This window comes from Gavia stellata, chromosome 2 (assembly GCF_030936135.1).
Source record: "Gavia stellata isolate bGavSte3 chromosome 2, bGavSte3.hap2, whole genome shotgun sequence".
Taxonomy (NCBI): domain Eukaryota; kingdom Metazoa; phylum Chordata; class Aves; order Gaviiformes; family Gaviidae; genus Gavia; species Gavia stellata.
The window spans coordinates 112,273,165-112,285,074 of record NC_082595.1 but is presented as its reverse complement, the minus strand read 5'-3'; positions in this window follow the sequence as shown (position 1 = coordinate 112,285,074).

Genomic DNA, 11,910 nt, shown 5'->3' with positions numbered 1-11,910 from the left:
CAAAGGCTGCTGTGCTGAGGCCATCCTCATCAAGGTCCATGAGAGCTGCCAGAGGACCTGAAGTGGCAATGCTGGGAGCTTTTTCTGCCTCTTTACAGCAGACGCTTCTGCTTTGTGGTGACGGTGTCCCACCGCGGTGGCTGGGAAGAGCTGACACTTCCCAAGATGCTGCTTCACCCTTCCTGCTTCCCTCCTTCTTCCCAGCCCCACCAGGACATGTGGTGGCTGCCAGCCCTTGGGGCAGCAGCTGTGCTGCCGTTCTGGGAGCAGAAGGATCCCGGGAGAACATCTCCATTGCAACCATCTGTGGACAGTGCCAACCTGTCCTCTGTCTTTAGGAGCTCTGGATGGGGGAGACAGGGTGAAGGGATATCTTACCATTGTCCCCGCGCTGTTGGCTGCATGCAGACCAGTAACCACCAGTAGCAAATGCCATCTGCAGTCAAAGAGGTTGGGTAACGGGCAAAGCCCTTCTCTGAGCTTGGATAACTTCGGAAAACGTTTGCTGTGTGTCAGCCCGGATGCTCTGAGCACGCCGCAGCGTGCAAGGAGGGTGTGCAAATAGAAGTGGTGACCAGGTGGGCACCACCACACCGATGAGAAGTCTCTGCAGAGGGAAAAAGCCTGCTCTTCCCTCTGCGCTCACCAGGACAAGGCAGGGATGGGGCGTCCCGAGTGGCACGGGAGGGTGAGGTTAGGCGAGACATCTACCCGGGATGACATGTGAAGAGCTGACCTCAGTTTGGGGCAGGGCTGCCCTCTCCCAGCCCCACCAGTCTCAGCCCTGCTGATTCTCCCACCGCTCCGGCGTCAAGTGTATGCGCTCCAGGTGAAGGGACGCTGTCGCGTGTCCTGCGCGCTCCACCGTTACACCATGCTGCAGTTTTCCAGGGAGACCGGAGTTGGTTTTGGCTGCCTGTTTGCTGCTGCTGCAGCTGAGCATCCTGCTCCAAGAGCTGTGGGTGTGGAGCTCAGGACTGAAGCTTAAACCATCCTGCCTATGTAATTGGATTAAGCCCCTTAATAAAGCCAGTTGTTATTTCCTTAATTCCCTACAGACTCTCTAATGCTATTACCTCAACACAACACTGTTTAAATAGCTTATTATCGATTGGTCTGCAAAGCAAACTTTCCATTTACTGTGGCACTGGGAACATGGGAGACCAGATCAAACGGAAGTGGACAACGCTGCCTACTGTGCAAGAATGCAAAGATGCAATCAAGGTTAAACCCAAAGTTAAAGGCAGCCTGAGGCGGTGGCTGGGACCCAACCAGGCTGTCCGCATGGCCGATGTGGCACAGCCTGGAGCATCTACTCCAGGCCAGGATCTTCTACTCTCCAGATTGCTTATGGAAAGGTGTGCGTTCAGGTTAGATTCCATCCAGGCTCTGGATCTCAACTGTATTCAATGCCTTAGAGCAGAGAGCAGCTGGGTGTAGTTCCTCCCTCCAGTGTATTAAGGCTGTTCTCAAGCAACGGAGGGGTACATGCACCTGAGCAGCTTCAGGACTATGCCCAACAGCCTCTGGGTCATGATGCTTGGCATGGTATCTCTGCATCTCCCCCTCATCTTCCCCTGGCAGAGCTGATGTAGCCTGGGTGTCTTCAGCTGCAGCTTGACCAGGAGCTTGGAGAGGAAGGGTCTTGATACACAGCCCCAAACCAAACCATACGCACAGCCGAGATCAATGCTAAGTATCGTGATGACATCCGCAACATGACATGATACCAACAGTACCAGAAGTCCCGGACCTTCCTTGAAAGCTCTCATCTCTCTTCAGATGAGTGGTGTTCCCAAATGGGAACAGCCTTATGCAGCAGTGGAAAAAGTAGCTGAGACACTCCTAGTGCCAAGAGCATTGCCGTCCTTGGCTTTGATGCACAAGGGAGTACCAAATGAGGTGGGCTGAAGGAGGTACATCAGCCTCCGAAGGAAGTAAGTCAGCCTCCACCAGGTCCCATGGAGTGGAGTGGGACCCTTTGGAGTATGGGACCCTGTGAAGTGGCTCAATCCTGGGCACAAACACAGCTTTACAACCTCTGTCCTGTGCCAGGGACTGGAGAAAAGGTAAGACTGGTATGAGACCAGTCCACACGATGCCACCTCCGTCTATATGACACACTTCTCTGCTGCAAGAAGAGAGAGAAAGAGAGAAAGAGTGAGACACCGCAGCCCACGCCGGGGTTTAATTGCAGCTCATGATCTGGCAGAGGGAAATCCTCCCTGTCTCAGAGGCTGCTCTTTGGCTCAGACTCCAACACCCCTTGCTCCATGAGGGACAGCTTCTTCTGGCAGGACAGCTCCTCAGGACAGGAGCTGATGGACCTTCCTTCCTCCTCCACACTACCAGGGCACTGCCTTCACAGTCCTGGACCCTCTCACTGCTCTCCCTGGCCCCAGAGCCCATCTGCAATCTTCTCCTCAGCACGTTTTCCAGCTCCACCATCCATCCAGTCCACACCTACCCCATAGCCACGACTGCCCATGGCCCCATCGCTTGTTGGGGGACAAAGCTACCTGCGGGGAGGATGGGGTGAGGTTGGGCTGTTCCGTTGGCCCCAAAAGCCTGGGACCTGCTGGTCTAATTAACCCCAACAAGCAGTGCCTGGAGGACACCTGGACAAGATAAAATACACCTATATGTCTCCCTGGGTCAGTGGCCTCGGCTCCCTTTGGAGGAAGGAGGAGAAAAGAGTGCTTCTAGGAAATTATTCGTCTCCGCTAAGAGAGATAAGCTCCTCCTGGAAGGGCTCATTTCTCTCTGTCTGTGCAACAGGAGCAGGAGCTGCTTCACCTCCAGGTGGGCACTGAGACCGTTGGACATCTCAAAGTTGTGCTGCACCTGCGGTGCCCCACAGCAATTCATTTACTTATCATCTCGCCAATCTGTATATTAGATCAGGAGAAAAGATGTTCCTTGCACTTTCATGTGACGGTTTTACCCTGAAGGACTGCTCGTCTGGGGAACTCGGTCCCTTGGCTTTCCGGACAGCTTGGCGTTCGCTTGGAGCATGGGCTGGCGAAAAAGCTGGAGCTGACACAGAGGTACCTTCAGCACCTTTGTATAAAAGAAATGCCTATCCAGATTGGCTCAAATTACCCCTCTCTGAATTACAGAAGCAGCTCTGCAGATTTGCATTGATCACCAGAGGTTAGAAGCCGACCACGCTGTCCGTGGGCATCATGCCCTGCGTTGCATGTGCTGCAGCTGAAGCTGCAGCGGCAGAGCAGCGCATCCCAGGCAAGCTCCGTACTGGCGGCTTCTGCCTTCGTGAGACCCAGAACCAGAGAAGACCGAATGTCAGCTGCTCCCAGGGCTGCCCCTTGCTCCCCCGCTGTTTGCATAGCTTGGCGTCTTGCAGAAATCAGGAGCTCGGACTGCCCTGGGTGTCGAAGCGCTGACGGTGCAGAATCAGGGTCTTGCCTGGAAAGCTGGGGTGGCTGCTAGCGAAGGGGGGAATGCAGGAGATGACATTTCCGTTAACTTGCGATTATTATCAGGCATTGGTTTTGGTGACTGACCAAGTATTAAGCAGTAATACTATAACCATGGCAATAGGATAGTAAATGTTGATGGAGGACTGACGTAAAATTGAGTGATTTGAGCAGTCTGTAAGAACTCGGTATCCCCCAGGGTAAAGCAAATATAGCTCAGAAATAGCTTAGCAGTCTCCAAGGGCAGAAAGGCCTTATCCAGGGGCAGTTCCTTGGAGCTGTTGTGGGCAGGCAGTGATTTCTACCGACACATCCTGCTCCCCTTTCACTCTCCCAAATGAAAAGGGTTGATGATACCATCAGGACGCACAGCTACACCAGGGATGCTTGTCCTGGACTAACCCCTGCCTTGGCCGGGGATGGCGATGGGTGCGTTGGCCATGGTTCACCCATGCCAGGGCCATACTGATGGGCAACAGGCTGTAGCACGCAACAGCTTTGGCTTCAGCAGGAGGGAAGCAAAGTTAAGGAGTGTCATCTCTTGCCCTCTGCCAAACTAATCCTGTTCTCCATGCAGCAGTTTTGGGACAGTTTGGTCTGGGACTGACCTGGCAGAGGCACCAACGCTTGCATGGTCCCAACTGCAGCAAGAGGTTGAATGAACCTGAGCCCCTTTCCCTGGTCTCCAAGAAAAGCGGCCGATGGCCGTGCCCTCCAGACCCAAGTTAAGGTTGTAGCAGCAGCCTGAGGTCCAGCTGACCCTGGCCTTCTCATATTTATATTTCTCTTTCTATTAATGGCTTTTGGCTCTCGCAGCTCTTTCTACCTTCCTGGACTGATTTCTGCAACAGGGTGTTAATTATTCTCCCCGTGCAGCCAAACAGGGAGCAGTTACACTACTCAAATTGACTCAAACAGATCAGACCAGGTCAGAAATACTACCTTTGCAAGGATCTTATTTATCCCAGGATTTAGATTCTGCAAGAAGAAAAATGGGATTCTTTGGAGGAAAGCAGAGTTTAAAAATAAGCTCTTTGATTGCTTCAAAGGCAAAAAATCAATTCCTCATCATTCTTGAGAGCAGCCAAGAACCTGACACAGAGCAGAGATGCCAATTAGAGCCACGGAGAAAGGGACCGATGTGCTTTGCCATGAGGCACAGCATGGAAAGATGAAGGACCGGAGGAGAGTCTTTTACCTGGTGTGGAAAGTTGAGCAGAAAACAGCCGAAGAATGTTTTGTGCCCTAATTTTCCTTCATTCAAACCTGTCAACTCTGTCCTCCTCCTGCTGCCGGCTGCCTGTTCCCACATCCCATCTCCATCCCCCTTCTCCAGGTGGAAAAGGGATGTGCAGGATGCAGGAGAGGCTGGAGGAAGGCAGGATCAGGGCAAAGCTCCTCGCTCCCCCCAGCCCACAAACATGCAACAGAAAGGGATTTATTTGTCCTTGTCTGCTTCTGAAGTGCTTGCTTTAAATAGCAGCGAACAAGGAAAGCAACCTCAGCACTTGCTGAGGTCCCATCCTGCCTCCGCCAGCTGCACGTGGCAGGCTGGGGGGGGAGGGACAGTGACATTTCAGGCCACTCTGGGACCCAAAACCAGAGATGAAGGACCCTCAGCTGTTTTGCTCAGTGGTAGCATCGCTTCCCTGACATGAATTGCTCTCCAAAGCCACGCCGGCGAACCGAGGCGCTTGGACTTTGGCTGCTTACCTCTTTCCATCCCAGCTGACCTCCGTTCCTCTCCTGCCATCTGCGAGCGGCTCGTAACCAAACCTCGGCTGTGTTTGCTTTTTCGCTCTGCCAGATCACTGGGCTACCACCTAAAATCTTCCTTCTCCTTGCAAAACCTTACCCAGTGACACCGCAGCGGGATTATCCGCAGGGTTCATCTGAACAGCCAAACCTTGCCCTGCAGGACCTGGCTACTGCCTTGCTGTTGGAAGCTGCAGCCACCCCGCTGAGCTGGACTTGGCTGTTTAAAAGCACTAATTGCATTTTGGGGACCTGTTGCAGCAATCTCTGCTTTCCATCAAACACCTGGCTGGTCTAATAAGCCTCTGCTCACACACACCCGCTCGGTCCCAGCCCTTGGCTTCCCAGCAGATGCTTAAAACCCAGCCCTTGCCTCCTCGCTGATGCCGGTGCCAGCGATGCTCAGATGCAGTCAGGACAAGCGTGGCCGGTTCTCACACCTGCGTTTGGCTCCATGGCTTTATCCAACGGCTCTTGGGCAGAGGGGAAGGCTGTCCTGGGATATCGTTCTTAAAACTGCCCCCAGGAAGGAGGGGTACAGGAGGGACACAGGAACCTTGTGCCGTGTGGGATGCGGGTGGTGCAGCATCCCATCTCCCAGGGCATGTGTGACTTGCACCCCACCTTCTGCCCTCCAGGCGGGGACAGGCTGACCCCCTGGGCTGGCCTTTTTTGGGTTGAGGTCTGTGGAAGATGCTTTCTCCACGGGCCTTCCCTGCCACCTCTCCCTGCCTTCTCTGCTGCACAGGCAGCGCCGGGCAGCAGTGGAGGGGGTTGAAGGTGGTCCAAACCCTGCTCTGAGCTTCAAGGCAAGACTTTGCTACAGCAGAAATCAAGCAAGGAGGACAAAGACTGATTCTCTTCCTATTATTTGCCCATCGTCCAGCTGTTAGCACTAAGATGATGAGCTGGGAGGTGGCTATCAGGGTCTTTTCTTTTTCTTTTTTTTTTTTAATGAATATCTCTGTTTCCCTTAGGAAGGCTGCCACCTCGGATCTAGTCTGAAGGGCTGGAGGAGGTTATTAGGAGGGAGGCTGGGCTGCTGTGGATGGATGGCATTGCCCAGCCTCCGAGGGTGGCTGAACCACTTTGCAAGGGCAGAAACACAGCTTACCACTCCGCTCAGCCGCTCGTACAGCCCCTGGCTCCGGCAAAGCCGGCACCAGCTCTTGATGATAAATGAGGAAGCACGATCCTACTAAATAGGGTCAATAAGATAATGCGCAGCCAGAGGGACCGGCCATGTGCAGACACAGACATACAAATTTAAGCATTACAAGGACAAATGCCGGTGCTTGCCACGGTCTTGTTTGGAAAGACGGATCCTTTTCTACCCCAGAAAGGGTTGCAGAAGGAGTGGAGGGGAACATTTCTGCCTGGAAGGGCTGGGGGGTGCTCAGGGGCGATGCCAGCTCTGGGGAGCTCCCATCTCTGAAGCTTATTTGCAGCGGTGGAGCCATGCAAGGAGCTGTTTGACTGAGGATCAAACACTTCAGCCATTTCCTTGCATTAATAAAGATGAAAACATTTTCTCTGAGGTACTCCTGAGGGCTAGAAACAGAGTCCTGGGTACCCCATCTCCACCAGCTAACAAATACTTACCAGGCAGAGCAGACCTGAGGCGGGTGATGGCCTTTCAAGGGGGGTTGAGCCAGATAAGCAGAGTTTAATTAGCAAAGGCATTCAAAGCACAGGACTGGGCTGAATTTCTTTCCCTCTTTGGGCTGCCTGACCAGACTTTCTGCTACTCTCCTTACCCGCAGATTAAACATGATGGTTGCACTCAGCAGGGTCCGCCAGAAAATGCGCAGCCAGAGGGACCGGCCACGTGTGGGTACAGACACACAGATTTAAGGATAAATGCTGGTGCTTCCCACAGTCCTGTTTGGAAAGAGGGATTGTTGCCTTTGGGAAATGGTTCAAAGCGGCGCCAGGAGAGGTTCAAATTGTACAGGAGGAAGTATTTCTTTACCAAGAGGGCGGTCAAACCCTGGAACAGGCTTCCTGGAGAGGGGGTCGATGGCCCAAGCCTGTCAGTGTTTAAGAGGTATTTGGACAATGCCCTTAATAACTTACTTTAACTTTTGGTCAGCCCTGAATTGGTTGGGCAGTTGGACAGGATGATCGTTGTAGGTCCCTTCCATGTGAAATAGTCTAGTCTAGTCTATTCTACATTATTCCCTTCTATTCCATTCTGTTCTATTCCATTCTATTCCATTCTATTCTATTCCATTCTGTTCTGTTCTGTTCAGTTCTATTCTATTCTATTCTGTTCTATTCTATTCTATCCTATTCTATTTTCTCTTCCTGAAGAGCATCATCCCTTGTGCAGTGTAGAAAGCCAAGTAGTTTTCCATGCCAAATTGCCATTATTGGGGCAATAGGATCAAGATAACACAGGTAGTGAGGAAAAATAGATAGTTTAGGAGAGTGCAGTGCCGAGGAACCCAAGTGCCTCTGTGGGGACCCAGCTCAGGTTCTGGGGGGAGTTTATTGGCCCCGAATCAGCCCTTGAAGCCCTCATGGAGATCCAGGCAGGGTGTTTGCATGCCGGGGAAGCTGGCAGGCCAGGTTCTCCCTTGACCACACACATCTCCAAGCCATCTCCTATCCCCAGAGGACAAACAAGTACAAACCCCAACCCTGGAGGCCCCCCCGGGGTGAGACACCCGGGGCCGGCACGGTGGGAGCATCCGTGTCCCGTGGGGGAGCGTGCCCGTGCCAGGGCTGCCTGCAGAGATGTTTATTCCCAGGCAGGGACCCTGCCAGCTCGTCCCGGCCAGGACCAGGTACAGCAGCCGCCGGTGTCCCCTTTCGGTGGCCGTGACCCTCTTTGTCCCCCCCCAGCCAGTGAGACAAGCAGCAGCAGCTGGATAAACCCCCGCATACATGGCCCGACGCAGGATCGCTTAGATGACAAAAACAAAAGCTTTGAGCCCACCCCTGTGCTCCAGCCCTTCCTTTTGGGGCTTCCCCGGGGAAAAAATTTCTCGAGGACTGAGCAAAAAAAAAATCAGGTTTTTGTAGCCACGTAGCTGCTGGATGGCTGCGGCATCATTGTCCTCCCCTCTGGTTCCTCCTGCTCCCCTGCCCGATCATACAGGCAAGGGTCAGCTCATCCCGGAGCGGGGTCTGGCCGCTCTCAGCTGCATTAGCACCTTTTGGCTGTTGTGGCCATCCCTGCCGGGGGCCGGGGTGCCCGGCATCGCTGCCCCAGCCCCTCATGGCCACGGCTCTGCCCGCCCGGAGCTGGCAGCATCCCACCCGCCCCAGGGCAGCCAGTGCATCCATCCCTTCCCCTCTCTGGCACAGGCTAAAGCCTGTTTTTACAGTTCTGACCTGCAGACTGGCCCTGGGGCCACTTCTTTTCTGGTAAAATAACCCGGACTGGACGGTCCCTCAACATGGGGCAGATTCCTGCAAAGTGAGTCACGGACACACAGCAGCAGCCAGGCCTGCCCAGGATGGTTTCCCCCTAAATATCCCTTACTCCTTCTTTTCCAAAGCCCTGGCACCCAAGCCGAGCTAAAACGAGCCTGTGATTCAGGTGGCCGGCCATGGTCTGCATGTCTCCTGCCAGAGGAGAGGGGCGGCGAGGGGAGCAGCGTCTGGAGGGGGTTTCTCTAAGCAATCCCTGGCGAGGACCCGCTCTGCTCTCGACACACGTTACTGCAAAAATTCTGGAAGGAAAACTGAAAAGCTGGAGGGGAAACCCATCTGCCTGTCAGAGCCGGTGGATAAGTCCAGCTGAACCACCCCTGGGTTATGGGCTAAAAAAAGCCCTGGGAAAACAGCAATTAGGCAGGATTTGCAGTGCCTTTGTCTGGCTGGGGGTCTGCAGCGTGGGGTGAGCTGTGGGGCTCAGCCACCAGCAGCGCAGGATGGGGGCTGCCCTGGGATGCACCAGCTGGCCCCTCCCCACGTATCACCCTCCTTCAGATGAGGATTCAGGTCCCCAGCCCCGCTCCAGCCCCGGCATCCAGCACCAAACCACACTCGAACTGCATGTGTCTCCAAAATTCAGGCGGTACCTCCCCACCCCAGGCTATGCCCCTGTCTGACCCCAACCCCTTCTGCTGCTGAAGGAAAACCCCAGCCCCTGCTCCTGCTCTCTGCATGCACAGGGATGTGGCAGGGATGCAGCTTTTGTCCTTGGCCAGCCCCGACCTACTCCCAGTGCGGACGCAGAGGAGGCAGAGGAGGGTGTGAGGAAGGCAGGATGAAGCCCAGAGCTGCCCATGCAGGCGGCTGGAGCTGGGCGAGCATCGCAAGAGCAATCCCTGGTGTGGTCCTCACCTGGGTGAGTCACCATCCGTCACCGAGGGCTGGCAGCGAGCTGGCAGCCTGCCTGAGAGCTCTTACGTGCTGTCTCCGGTGAGGATGGGAGACAGCAGTGACCTGTTTTGCCTCTCAAAGCAGACACCGTCCCCAGCAGTGCCTGTCCCCAGTCCCGGCTGCCCCTGCCCCGCGATGTTGGGTGGCAGGGGTACCAGCCCCTCGGCAAGAGCATCCTTCCCGGGAGAGTCCTCTCTGCAACAAGCCTCTCGCTGCAAAGGGGAAGGAGAACCAGAGCCATGATCTCAGTAGAGACAAGCAAGGCTGTGGCATTGTCCCTGTCCGCAGCGCTGCCGGCTCCCGCTTGGCTCTGCCCCACTGCCGGAGGTCACACCGGGACAGTCTGGCAGGGTTGCCAGCCCCTCTTAACCTACCCTGCCTTGCACCCCCCTCCTCACCTCCGCACCCCAGCTGAGCCTCCAACACCGTCCCTGGGTCCCCACCGAGGACGTGGGGACTCGGCCGCGGCTGGAGCGGAGCAGTTCGGCTGAGGATACCTTGGCCGGGCCACCACAGTCCCTGGAGGGATGCGTCCTCCGTGCCACCGGCTCTGCCTCCCTCCCGGCCCCCCCCTAAAGCTCCCATCCATCACCATCCCAACCCCGCCAGCTTTTCTTATTTAAAGCCTGAGTCTCACTCTCTTTTCCGTGCCAGGAATCGTAATCTTCAGGACGAAGAGGCTGGGCACGCTGTGGTGCATCAGCAGAGGCACCAGGTACATCGTGCTCCCAGCCCTGGCAGATGCCAGCAGCGGGACAGCAATGTTATTTGGCTTCCGTGCCACAGCGGGACTGCTTAATACCTACCACGCCATGGGCTTTGGATGCCGCATTCGGTGGCTGTGCCCAATGAATTATTTATTCCCTGCCCAGCATTTTTATTCCCCAATCCAAACCCCCAGTGGGAGCAGGGTTTGGGGAGAATGGATGCCGGCAGATGGCAAGCGTAAAAGACAAAATTAAAAAGCATGACACGACGGGATTTTAAGTAAAAGTCACAAACGGATCTTGCTGGTGACTTTCTCACAGTGCTGAAAACCAGAGGAAAAGACAAAACCTCTCCAAGATGTGGGTGATGCAGCCTTGTAACTGCTGCTGCCTCCCATTCCCCACGCTGGGTGCCCTTCCCTGGGCATCCGTGCAGGAGTCGGAGCCTCCGGTCCGGTGTCCCCGGTGTCCCCAGGACTTAGCCGACTCCGATCCTGTTGCGAGGGTCCTTTGGATATCGGGCAAAAGCCTGTGCCTGGCCTTAAACGGGGAGACACAGTCAGTGGGCCTGGAAGGGGCAAGACGTGGGCTGTGTCTGCTCACGCGTTGCCTGTGATTGCTTCTGCTCCTCGGGTGAGCTGGGGTTCCTGCGGGCAACAACGATCCTCGGTCATGTTATTAAGGATTGACTCATCAGTCGAGCGGGCAAGGGGATCTAAACACGTTGTCTGGGCAACCAGGATTCTGGCGTTTCCTCCATTTCAGATGCTTTTCCTTTTTTTTTTTCTTTTTTTTGTATCATCGGTGATTTCTGAATGGAGCCGCTTGGGATTGCACGGGCTGGGGATGACAGCATCGCCTCCCACACAGCGAAGCCCTCTGACAAATGCCTGCGGGTCAGGGGATCTTCCAGCCTGCCCACTCCTTACCAGGGAAGCCAGTTATTCAAATGGGGTAATTCCAGGTTGAATTTCCCGTTTCTGTGAGTGAGGATGAGCTGGGCTCTCCCGACCCTCTCCGGGCCATTCAAGCTGGCTGGCACAGCTATTAGTGGGCACTCGCCGCTCCTCCCGCTGCTCCCCTTTCCCTGTTCGAGGAGACCAGCAGCAGCCGAGGGCCCTGGGCTCCCACCGGGAAGTGGCTGGGGGATTTGGGAAGGGAGGAGCGGCATGCTCTGGCACGCCAAGCAGCGAGGGATGCTCTGCCATGGTGCTCCGATATTTCCCATCTGCCAAAAGGGCTCTGTCCCATCCCAGAACAGTAATGGGGGGGTCTGCCAGGGGCTGTCACCCACAGCCCCACATGAGCCCCAACTTATCGGGGTCTGGGGTCTTTAGAGAGGGCACAGAGACCCCATGTCTGAAGATTAAATATGTGGAATTGATTCCTGGGGCTGCTTCTCACCTTTTTGGATATGGGGGAAGGGGAAGAGCAGGAGGAGGATCCCCAGTCTCCTCCCCTTGGACTTTTGGGATTGGGGGGTTTGGGCAGGGAAGGACCTGGGTCTCAGGGCTCCTTTGCTCCCCTTGCTGACCGTGTTTCCCCCAAAACACGGGGCCCTGAATGCTGCCAAGAGGATGAGCCACCTCGGATGGAGGGACATGTCCGTGCTCCACAGGTGGGGGCATCCTGGCCTCCCCCATCTCTGCAGGCAGGGCTGGGGAAGGGCTGGGGGG